Raw genomic sequence first — 12,359 nt, forward strand, 5'->3', positions numbered from 1 at the left:
GATCTTATGTCAGCGTAATAAGTAGGCGATGCCTACATCGAGAGATTGAGGTTTAAATAAATACTTAAGTTGAAGAACACATTGTACACACCTCTGGATTTTTCCCAATACAATCATTGGTTTGAAATAAGCGCGTAAAGCCGTTAGTCCTGCGCCTGATCACTCTACAGTCATGTTGGATTTCCGTCTCATGGGACTATGAGAGTGAAGGAACCGAGAGCACCTGTGTATTACTCCCATATTTGTGCACTACAATATATTCTGCGTACTTTGCTGATCTCTCGTGATTGGCCACCTTAGCCAAATTTCGGTTAGGAAGAAATCAATAATTCGAAACAGATCCGTGAGTACTGTGTTCAGTAAAGCAGCCAGACGTAGAACTAAACGTGTAGAATTTGTGACGACCTCACACTGAAGGGACTAGAAAATATTAAGTATTTAGACTGTTTACAATGCTTATTTACACAACAAAATATCCATCAAGAATCTAAATTCGTAACTTTATCAAAATATTAAGAAATGACATTATTCGTTATTCATAGTCCTTAATAATTCTAATCACTGGCATTCTTTGTATTCTAACTAATGAGGAATATGGAAATAACTAACTACCTAGTTAGATATTTCCATTTTCCTTTTCCCGGGCACCTTCCCGGGGAAGTGAGGTTCAGTGACGTTATATGGTAGACAAATATCAATAGATATAATATGAACAGTATTTTAGACACTATTTTATTTGTCGATAGTATGTTATGGCCGCATTGTGTCCCTTAAATCGCCAGAATTAGCCTAAAGTGTTATGAAATATGCACCAGCATTTCAGCTCTATGGTTTTTCACAATGTATACGATTACTATCTTGTCAAGTGCTAAAGTATAGTGTCATTTACTATTTATCTCTATCAGCTTATGGTTTTAAAAGGAGGTCGGCCCGCGCCCAAGCAGTTGAATAACCGCCAATCATAGATGTCCTTATCTACTAATTTACTGACAGATAAGCTGTTGGTTTATAATCAGCGTGCAGTGTGGCGGGAGACGCCGCGGTCGCACCATGTGCTTGTCGTTGAACTACTTCTGTTGCTGCTTCAGTTTGAGTGCAGGCGCTAAGATTGTCAGTGTAGTCAGCACTGTAAGTAACATAACCTCTTTTACCTTAACTCTTTGCAAATAGTTTTTCATTCATGTTGCGTTGGCCTCTTTCATTCTAATCTATTATGAGCTCTTTACCTAGTTGTAACCTTTAGATCCGGATTTGGCGTAGCTACCACTATATCAGCCGTATCAACGATCCAAGGTCCTTGAGTTTCAGGAATCCGATGTATGTAAAGTCAGACTACGGAATATTTGGCTTGTATGGATTCTGCGCCCTTGAAAGGCCCTGGAAAATGATTAAACTAAGCCCATCAAGTGCAAGATCTCCTAACTATTTTACACCTTAACATACCAATATGCTCTCATACCTGGGAACTATTATCACAATGTAGACATTTATATCGTAATAAAATGAAACTTCATTATGACATTCATTCACATGGTAACAGACATAATTGGTTAAAATATAAAATCATCATTACGTAGTTTGAGAAATTAGTCGATCCCTGATGTAAGGAGATTCCAATCCCGAGCTAATTGTGTTAGAAACCTCACATAAATAGTTGCACAAAATGGAATTCGCACCCAGGGCCTCCCGCTCCGCAGCTCATATACACTGCCACGAGGCCAAGGAGGAATCCATCTCTATTTGAAACTCAAAATCCATATTATATTACTAGCTGACCCGACAGAAGTAGTTCTGTCTAACTATGAATTTGCAGCGCGCATTCTGTCAATCGCTGACAGTTATTAAAAACAATTGACAGTCATATAAAATTAATATTAATTTGTTAATGTTTTCTTAAATTTTCAAATTTCCGCGCAATATTTAATTTTTTTCTTTCATAAGAACCTTCTTGTAACAATAAAAAAATCCAACAAAAAAGAAAATAGTGAAATCGGTCCAACCGTTCACACGTGATGGCGTGACCAAGGGCAATAGGGATTCATTTTTATATATATAGATTTCATTATACGGACGTACCGAAGTGACCCCATTTTTTTATTGCACACATTTCACCTGATAGTATGCAGAGTGAGGCCCAGATAGCGTCGATTGACAAGAAACGATTATCCCTCCTCAGTTGACTGCATTACGACGGCCCGTTTGAAATTGGATATAGTAACACGGCCTCATGGATATGCATCTTCTTTGAAGCCCCGATAAACTGAGTTTTTAAGACAATGTCTATATCCACTAAAATGCATTCACGATTCTTCTGATATGGTAGGTGTTTATGACTGGTAGGGATTGCAACGCTAAAATCATACTCAAACCCTATTTACCAAAAATTGGTGTTCACGAGCAAAACTAACAGGACGTAAACAAAGAAATATATTACAGCGTGTAAAATTCCTTTCCTCCTCCCATCCCATAAACCCTCTCCTCCATCCCTAAAGGAGCGCCATGGTTGCTAAGCCGGGGGATCGCTTGAACACCTATAGTAGGGTACCCACGGTGATAACATTGGCGTTCCAAAAAAAAAGACTAGCAGGGATTACCTACATCATAGGCCCAACGTTCTAGTTACCCGGCGTAATGCATAAAATACCTCATTCACTGATTTACTCATATAATGATAATAATAAAAAAAGTCTATAAAATATCGTCTTGTTTATTTAAATTTTTACTAATATAAACCGCATCATTTTTTTTTTCTAAAGATCGATTCAGGAATTTGAGCAATTTTCCAACCAAAAATTTTATGTTTCCTCAAAACTAGAGACGTGTTAAATTATTGCATAGTATTCATGGTGACGACTCCGCTTTGTTTATAATGTTATATATTTAACACAATAAATTGCAGATTGGGCAATCTAATGCCATAATACACCTTTACAATAAATCTACAATCTAATATTATACAAACGTACCGATATTCATTGTTAAAACTATATCTCTGTTATTTGCAATGGGCTTCCAAATCTACTAATAATTTGATAAACGTTATCTATACTGTCTATTCAATTCTATTGTATTTATTGAACGTGAAAGAAGGCCATCACAAATATAAAACAATATTTTATCACGTCTTCCCTGACGTTAAATGTTATTCAACGGAGCTGAATAAAACATGACGCTATTTTCGTTATTTTTCAGGACTTTTCTCCAAAACGACTTTACTGTTAACTGAAGTTTCATTAGCACGTAACATATTTGTACATTTAATTTTTATATAATCTATATTTTAGTCCCAAATAGGACTATTTGAGAGACGTAGTCACGAGCCAGCAATAAGTAAGGTGTTGAAACAATTCAAATCATATGAAATAAGATTCAAATATAATGTGTGGTGTCATACGTAGGCAATGATTACTCAGTTTAGCGATAAAATTCTTTCGTAAAAACGTCTACAATGCTATTTTAGATATGACACAATTTAACTCGTAGATTTAGATATATTATCAGTAATTTGTATAGTATAGGCTAGTAGTAACCTATTTTTAAACATTCATGAATGCGTTGCCGATTTTTTTTTTATTGCTTTAAATGACAAGACAAGCTTGCTGTTCGCCTAATGGTAAGTGATATGACCGCCCATAAATAGCAGAAACATCATCCAAAACCTTGAAATACAGACTATTGTTGGGTATTCCACTGCACTCGCCATCCTAAGACATAAGATGTTAAATCTTATTATATCCAGTAGTTACACTGGCTACAATGTTCTTCAAACCGGAACATAAAATTGACTACACACTGCTACTTGACGGCAGAAATAGACATTGCGGTAGTATCTACCCAGGCGGTTACTCCCACATAAGAGAGACCTTCTATTAGTAAATTTCAAAAGTATGCGTTAATTAATGCTTGTCATCCTGAATGTGTTGCAACTTGCAGTTGGTCTTGTTTTGTTATTCTGTAACATCGGTGGCTGCGTTACCCGACGCAAAGCTTCGTTTAGGAGAAAAAAACTCCCTAATTTCAAAAATTTTGTTGGTATGAAGCTTGGTTGTTAGTTAATACGTCAAAAAATACTCCTAAACTATGTCAACTCCTTACTTAAGTCCTTGTGTCTCTTCTTAAGGTCTTCGTTGCCTGAAACAGGCAGAACAATCACTTAAACTTCTACATAGTAACAAACTGTAGTCAAGATTCTTAAAGATGAACTAACAAAACTTCTTACAGCGCTATCTGCAATGTCTTCACCATCCTCGAGACCACATCACACAAACACATAATTAAGAATATCATTGCCTATTGTGTATATTCTTAAATTATCGAAGACGTTTATCTTAAACTGGCTTTCGCAATTTTTTATCTTTCCAGTTATGTTCAGCAGCATCAGTAGTCTTATACGGCACTCCCGCGGCGCTCCAGTACTCCTCGCTGCCTCCCGGTCGACTCATCTTCTACAGCTGCGTCGCCAGCGTGGGACTACTGCAGACCATCTTCGGGTGTCTGCTAATACACGGCACTTTTAGGGTAAATATATGTTTATTTCATTGGTTTATTACAACCACTTTTTCTTCAACTTTTTATTATTGAACAAGGACTGACTGAAACAAGTGTGTTGTCTCGACCCTTTGAAATGATTTAATTTTTTGTAACCGACTGCAAAAAAAAGAAGCGGTTATCAATTCGACGTGAATGTTTTTTTTTATTTTGTTATTAATTTCGTAAAAATATTTATTTTTTTTCATAATTGTAATATATATTCCAACAGTTATTTGTGCATGTTGTGTTAGCCTTTAAGTGGTTGTGGCACATGTTAATGGATCCAAATGATTCAAGTTTGTTATAAGATGTGTAAACAACTGTTGACTGTTGAAAGATGAATAGAAAGCTACCATTCGAGGTCCGTTTGCCGTTACAGGCAGTTATACTAGGTCCCCAGCAAATTCATTTTGTATAGAAATATCCACGTTTTATCCGATGTGATGATAAAGTCAGACGCTATTATATCATGGGACATGGAATACACACGGCGAAAAGTGGGTGTACTAGTTGCTTTATTACCTACACGGTCGGGGATAAAGGACTTGAGTGTGTGTGTGCGAATTTAATCTACAGATATTAGATAATTAAAATCAATGATTGCTTAGGTGTCTGGCTAAGACGATGACACTTTGACGATATCAATGCAAGCACTTATAATACCACAGTTGTTACACTTTTTAAGTTACTAATATGAATGAATGTGAATCCCTCCTAGCCGAGTTTCGGACACGGCGGCCAATCTCAACGGAGATCAGCCAGGTACGCAGGAGATATTATAGTGCACAAGTGTGTGCGCAATACACAGGTGCACTATCTGTTCCTTCACTCTCATAGTCCGGGGAGACGGCAATCCGACATGTCCGGAGAGAGATCAGGCGCAGGACCAACGGCTTTACGTGCTTAACTTTAACGTTACTAATATATATATATAAGAATCTCTGAAGATGTTAAGTACATGATTTTAAACACGCGTAAAAGTAATTAAGATAATTTTTCAATTAATACAAAGTATTAAGGCGTGGTGCCAAACCGACTGCCGATTATGATTAACGTCATCATTTAATCAGGTCGTAAAGAACAGAATTTGAGTGGAAATTATGGTCAATAATCGCGAAATTAAAAGTGCATCAATCATATTGTCAAAATTATTTGCTATGATATTGGAAGAATTGCATGGAAACAAGGCGACGATTTTTTAAAATATATATATTTTTATTTTATTTTATTACTATGTGATGAAGCGCGTGTCGAAGAGCTATCCTTTGTAAATCACATATGTCCCTACTTAATTCCAACCAAAGACATTAAAGTATTGTTAGTTATAGACCGTAAATCAGAGCCAAATTTTTGCTCCAAAAGTTATTACCAATTGGTAATAAGTCGCTGTCTTATTTGAAATGTCTGGGTGGCAATGATACAGTCTCCGTTGATATTAATACAAAAATAATATATTTACAGAAAATATGCTAATATGTGCAATAAAAACGTACAAATCATGATATGGAAAAATATGAGATATTTTACATTGTTGGTTTGCTTTCACGATAGATTGAGTAGCCATCACATAAGCGCAAAAAAATTATATAACAATCTTCCCAATGTCCGCTCTGTATAATCTTAACGACTTATTACCAATTGGTAATAGCTTTTGGAACACAAATTTGGTCCTGATGTCCGGTAGACCGTAGCTATAGATAACTAACTATACTGTTTACTGTCATTGTTTACATAATTTTTCCACTAACGCATACTTCTATCAATAATAATTCTTCATTATCGTGAAATTCGGTATCAGAAATTCCATTGCATTCAAGTGTTTATCTTAATTATTTTGTATGTGTTACACAAATTCTCCGAATTACAAATTAACTGATTGCACGGATGTCATTCATAAACTATAAGCCTAAAGTAAATCCTTTATATCAATAATGTAATCTTATAAACCTTTTTGTAATCAATAATAAGAACAACAGTTGTGTGTCGCACTGTACACAGTTGTCGACAATGCCGTCATGCTAGACAGCGTAGGCATAGGTACAACTATCTAAAGAAAACATATAGTAACAGTGTGCCTTTCATTAATCAATAAGGCTACTTTATATTCAACAGTAGCTCCAAAGCTTACTCGTAAACCTTATAAATAGATGCCGCTTCTAACGCTCTGCGGGGTTAAGGAGTTTAAGTGTAGCAGTTAGCTATCGTCGAGTTTCATGCTTATTTACTCTTCTCATTATATTTTACACGCAAAGTGTCTCCACTGCAACATACATGAAATGGCATCCAGAAAGAATATCTATTGACGAGATATATCCGTCGCCAGTCGAAACATTTATGTATGTTAGAACACGAATACAAACAGACTGATGACGTGACACATTTGCCCGAGGACTACGAGATTGGCGCTCCAAGAAAATTCACTTGGAGCGTCAAGCTCATGGCCTCGGTCGTTACCAGGATCACTATGATGAGTTTTACATCTTCTGCTACTATATAATAATAACTATGGTTTTAGAAAAGCCGCGGTATCTGTGGCCGTGGCTGGTGCTGTCGTGGTCGGTGTGCGCGGCGCTGGTGGTGCTGAGCGTGACCGGCACCGTGCTGCTGCGGTACAACAAGAAGGTGGAAGACAACGCCGAGATCAGCACCATCATCGCCCTATACTTTCTTACTTCTAGTGAGTATAATATAAAACGAACAAATATATTAAATAAGAATATTTTGTAGAGCCCGTAAAATAAGTATTATATACTGCATCTTTAGACTTTACTTTTATCTTTTTACTTTAACTTGGACGCTTGTAGGTTTTTTAAATCGAGTCAAAACATACGAGGGTGTGAAGCTAGCAAGCCAACCACAGTCTTGGCGACTTGAGCGCACGCGGAGTGTGTTATTTTGTCCTCATCTACAATTTTTTTTCTTTACTTTTTGTTGTCTTTTTTTTTACATTTAGTTGATAAAAGATACGTATGTAGATGTCATAATATTTGCAAGCATACAACATAGCAATCACAGTCACTTCAATCAAATTAAAATCCGTTCATCTTGTAGTAGACGTAGTGGCGAACTATATAAAACGAGAATGCCTTGCCGCGCCTTGTACCAGGGGTTCCATTAAACGCACTCGCGAGTCTTTGAGGTAACCTACCACTGTCCCCTAAATGGACATAAACAGTTGTTGAAAAACATGGCGGGGAAGTCCAAAACTTATCTTCAATATTTTTCATAATAAACAGCATTCATTCACCGAGGTATCAAAACAAACAATACGATAAGGTACGACAAAGTGACACGATTGATAGTAAGTGTTGCGCAGTCCAAAGAAAATAATAGATAGCGAAAAATGTTTTTATACAGCGGAATGGTGAGATGAACAAGTCGCTCGTTTAAAGCGTCTCTACTACAAATAAATAATAGCACTACTATTCAGACTCTCTATCTACAGAGCTCTGCATAACACTCGTCCTGAAACCTTACTCCGTTTATCTAGATATTTTTATTTATTTAAATATTTGCCTGTATTAATTGTTTATTATTATTGCAATACATTTCAGAACGAATTTATAAAATCTTATTATGGCGATTCAAACTGCAGTGCATTTAGTTTCTTGTTATCATAACTTTTGCTCTGAACTTTACGTCAGGTTCGGACATAATTTCATTAAAGGATCTTAGTACTCAAAGTGCACAGTAACAATTCACTTCCAAGTACACCTAACACTCATATTTCCCCGTTAACGATATCACCTGATAACATGGAGTGTATTAACGATCGCTATTTCCTCTGTGATTCATATGTAATAATTATCTGGTCGTCACCTTTAGAGACAGTCTTAAACGTCACCTCTTTTGTTGGTCGACATTATATTTGGATTGAGACATAAAATCTAGTCACTATACATGTGGCATGAAAAACCAAATTTGACTATTTGACACGATTACAGTAAAAACCATTGAAAGATGTTATTAATAAACATTATGAAGCGAAATTGACGGTTTTAGGATAATTAATGCAATTTATCTCCATCTAGCACGTTGTGATTCAAATTATTACCAATACCTATAAGCAGACTACGCTAGAGACCCTTCGCCACGTGGAACCTTTGTATACCCAAAATAATTATGTATTTCTTGCTTTCCAGTAATCTTATTCTACTTCGTGTCGGTGGTATCCAGTCGGCGACATCAGATGGTGCAAGACGACTACAAGTACTTGTCCAAACGACTCGTCAAGCGAGCAACCAGCTACTACTACTAGTTTACTGAAACCATTAGGAGGATGATCTCATTACATTAGACAGGTGGAATTTGTACTATTTATTACCAAATACATATGAAGCTATTCTATATCACCTTGAATAATTGTACACCCATCTCCTATTCCCATCTTCCAATGTCTTCCTTTTTCTTCTCAACTGTAAACATAATTTTATCCATTAAAGAGATAGTATGATTACGATATTGTACGTCAGATGTTATGCTTACCTGGAAATAAAAAATTAAGCCGAGTGTCAAGACGTGTAGAACAATGAGTCGGCGCGTGCGCACATCTCTAGCGGAAAATTGTACCATCGCACCCATATACAAAATGGTGTAAGAGAGAAATTATATTTCTATAAACATTTTATACATTTGTTCAAGACTCTGGACTGGAAAGGTATGGGCATTAACATAAATGGTGAGTACATCTCGCATTTGCGTTTCGCAGACGACATAGTGATAATGGCAGAAACACTGGAGGAACTACAACAGATGCTAAACAGCCTAGCTTCGGCCTCACAGCGAATAGGTCTAACAATGAATCTGGATAAGACAAAACTTATGATCAATGACCACCTAGATCCAAGACCTATCGTTGTCAATGGCCACCTTCTCGAAGTTGTTTCGAATACACCTACCTTGGGCAGATTCTGCAATTAGGAAGAAACAGCCTTGAGAGGGAGGTTAAAAAGAGAATCCAGCTGGGCTGGGCCGCATTTGGCAAACTGCGTCGGGTTTTCTCGTCACTTCTACCACAATGTCTGAAAACGAAGGTTTTCAACCAGTGCGTCCTACCTGTCATGACCTACGGTGCCGAGACGTGGACGCTCACAGTACAGCTGGTCCCACCAGCTCAAAGTCGCTCAGCGAGCTATGGAACGTGCTATGCTCGGAGTTTCTCTGAAGGATAAACTTCGTAACGAGGTCATTCGTCAGAGAACCAATGTCATCGACATAGCACACAGGATTAGCAAACTGAAGTGGCAGTGGGCAGGGCATATCTGTCGAAGAACCGATAACCGATGGGGTAAACGAGTTCTTGAGTGGAGACCACGGCTCGGCAAACGTAGTGTAGGACGCCCTCCAGCTAGGTGGAGTGACGATCTGCGAAAGGTCGCTGGTAAGAACTGGATGCGACAGGCCGAAGACAGGGTAAAATGGCGTATATTGGAGGAGGCCTATGTCCAGCAGTGGACAAAGATATAGGCTGATGATGATGATGATGAAACATTTTATAATTGTATCTTTGGATTATCAATTTATAATAGCCGGCAAACAACTTCAACAGACTACTGCGTGGTGGGGGTTTTCTGTCGTATGTAATTGTAGCTACACTAACATACAAATATATCTACCATTAAGCGGCGCTGTTATAACTAAACACTATAAAATAAAACGCTTTATTCATCACGTAGGTGAACATAGTTGCGCTTGTGATAAGTCAAGGTACAATGAGAATATTTAATTATTATTTAAATAAAGTCGCTTATATATACACTATGAAAAAATTATAAACTTTTGTATTCAAATAGAACACATGTGGTTGGTTTTTTTTCAGAAATCATGTTTTTTTCTAATCAATGATTTTAAACAGATATATCGTATTCAAATATTCTTACTAGATTTAAACACAATACTACAAAAATACAAAATAATTGCACAATAACCCGCATTTTCTTAATTCTGGAACGCAAGAATTTCTCATTTACACTTTCCGCTGACGAAAACTTGGATTCCGGCACGAACAGACATGCATCGTAAACTAATATGTAAATATGCGATGATAGTAAGAATATGTATTGCACTCGGTGTCGGCGAAAATGCGTGCAGTGGGTAATAAGCGGGCCGGTGAATAGAAATTCTTTTTCACATTGAACAGGTGATATTGTTGATTTTGTGATCTAGGGATGGCAACAAATGAACGTATTTTCTAAACACGCATTGATTGATAAATGGCTAATTGATAAACTAATATAAGAGATTCTGAAGTCGTGACAAAGCTGTCAATTGATGTTATTTAATTAGTGACTGGCGATCTTGCGATCCATATTTATAATATTATTCATACGTTAATTTATAGACATTAATTTACAAAGCAACCATCGGAATTCTCTACATTTAATTTGCAAAGAGTTTATAGTATCTCTTTGCGTAACCAAATTACATTTTTAAATCGAGATTTAAACTATTTTGCCAATACCCAAACTATTAACTGATAGTAGGTCTCCCATATATGAGAGTCCATCTGGTTAGGTACCACCGTAATGTCTATTTCTGCCGCCAAGCAACAATGTGTAGTCAATGTTGTGTTCTAGTTTGAAGGATATTGTAGCCAATGTAACTGGACATAATAAGACTTAACATATCACGTCTCAGGATGGCGAGCGCAGTGGAATACCGAACAATACTTTCAAGATGTTGGTGTGTCTACTGTATGAACGGTCATATTGCTTACTATCAGGCGAACGGCAAGCTCGTCTCGTCATTCAAATCAATTAAAAAAAACCGCTTCTGATTCCCGATAAAAGTTATAAACACGACTTACACATTTTTGACACTCACCGCCACAATTTTAGTTTCCACCATGTAAAAACAATGGCAACGTTACCATCGTGGTTAGTGGTGACGCCGAACTTTATAAATGCTACCGTCGCTAATCGACACGCAGTGAGAGCGCGACCATGTGTACACCAGCTGCATGATGGTGAGTACTTTTACACTTTTGACATATTCATAATGCCCTGGAATAAGAAATAAATCTCTTCTTTCACCTATCACTTCATTTGAGGGTTGACGCAACACTTTTTTTCATACACGCAAGGTAAGGTGATCACACTGCACCTGATTGTAAAAGTTAGGGTCCAGACAGAGTGTCGATTAACGAAAGATGATTACCCATTGCTAGTCGACAAATTTATGCCGGCTTGTTTATAATTTTTCAAGCATACTACAGAAGCTGTCACGCTTAGTTTTTATGACAGTCTACCTGACATCAAACTCTGCTATTTTTGCTGGTGGTGGATACATTTTATATCCGCCCGGATAGCGACCACCGTACACAAGGTGTTAAAACTCGCTATAGTAGCCCACGTAAGTGTGTCGCGTTTCAAGATCGGCCTGTGTATATCTGGTTCCAACAGGCCGGCATAATTGTCTCGACTACCGAGGGGTAATCATCTCTCGCCACCTTTTTTTAAAACTCTTTAAGTAATAAAATAGCGAGCATGAAACCCCTGTTTGTCTCTCACTCAAAAGAGTAACCAATCAAATTGTATTATCAAAGTACACAAAAACCAAAATTAAAGGAAAATCATTTTTATCATAACAAAAACTCATTCTTACATAACCCGCCAACCCAAATGTAGTATGAAAATAAAACATCTAGTTGCTATGAGGAAAATACAACTTAAACCTTTGCCGAAAATTAGAACGACTGCAACAACTTCGATTCAATATAGCCAAAAAGAGGAACTGATAGTTATCTTTTTTCATTTAAATTTAATTTGATACTAAGCCGAAGTCTCAGGCAATAAAAGATTGTGCATTTTTTTATCCTACTGCAATCAGGT

General features: G+C 37.0%; 1 long non-coding RNA gene across 1 annotated transcript; it reads left to right on the forward strand.

Moving 5' to 3' along the window:
- Positions 1-580: 580 nt before the first annotated feature.
- On the forward strand, positions 581-8,879 carry LOC119193610. Its single transcript, XR_005114002.1, has 4 exons — positions 581-1,128; positions 4,363-4,518; positions 7,046-7,207; positions 8,673-8,879. It is a non-coding gene; the product is annotated as an uncharacterized LOC119193610 (long non-coding RNA).
- The last annotated feature ends 3,480 nt before the right edge of the window (positions 8,880-12,359 follow it).

Source organism: Manduca sexta, unplaced genomic scaffold, assembly GCF_014839805.1.
Source record: "Manduca sexta isolate Smith_Timp_Sample1 unplaced genomic scaffold, JHU_Msex_v1.0 HiC_scaffold_783, whole genome shotgun sequence".
NCBI classification, from domain to species: Eukaryota; Metazoa; Arthropoda; class Insecta; order Lepidoptera; family Sphingidae; genus Manduca; species Manduca sexta.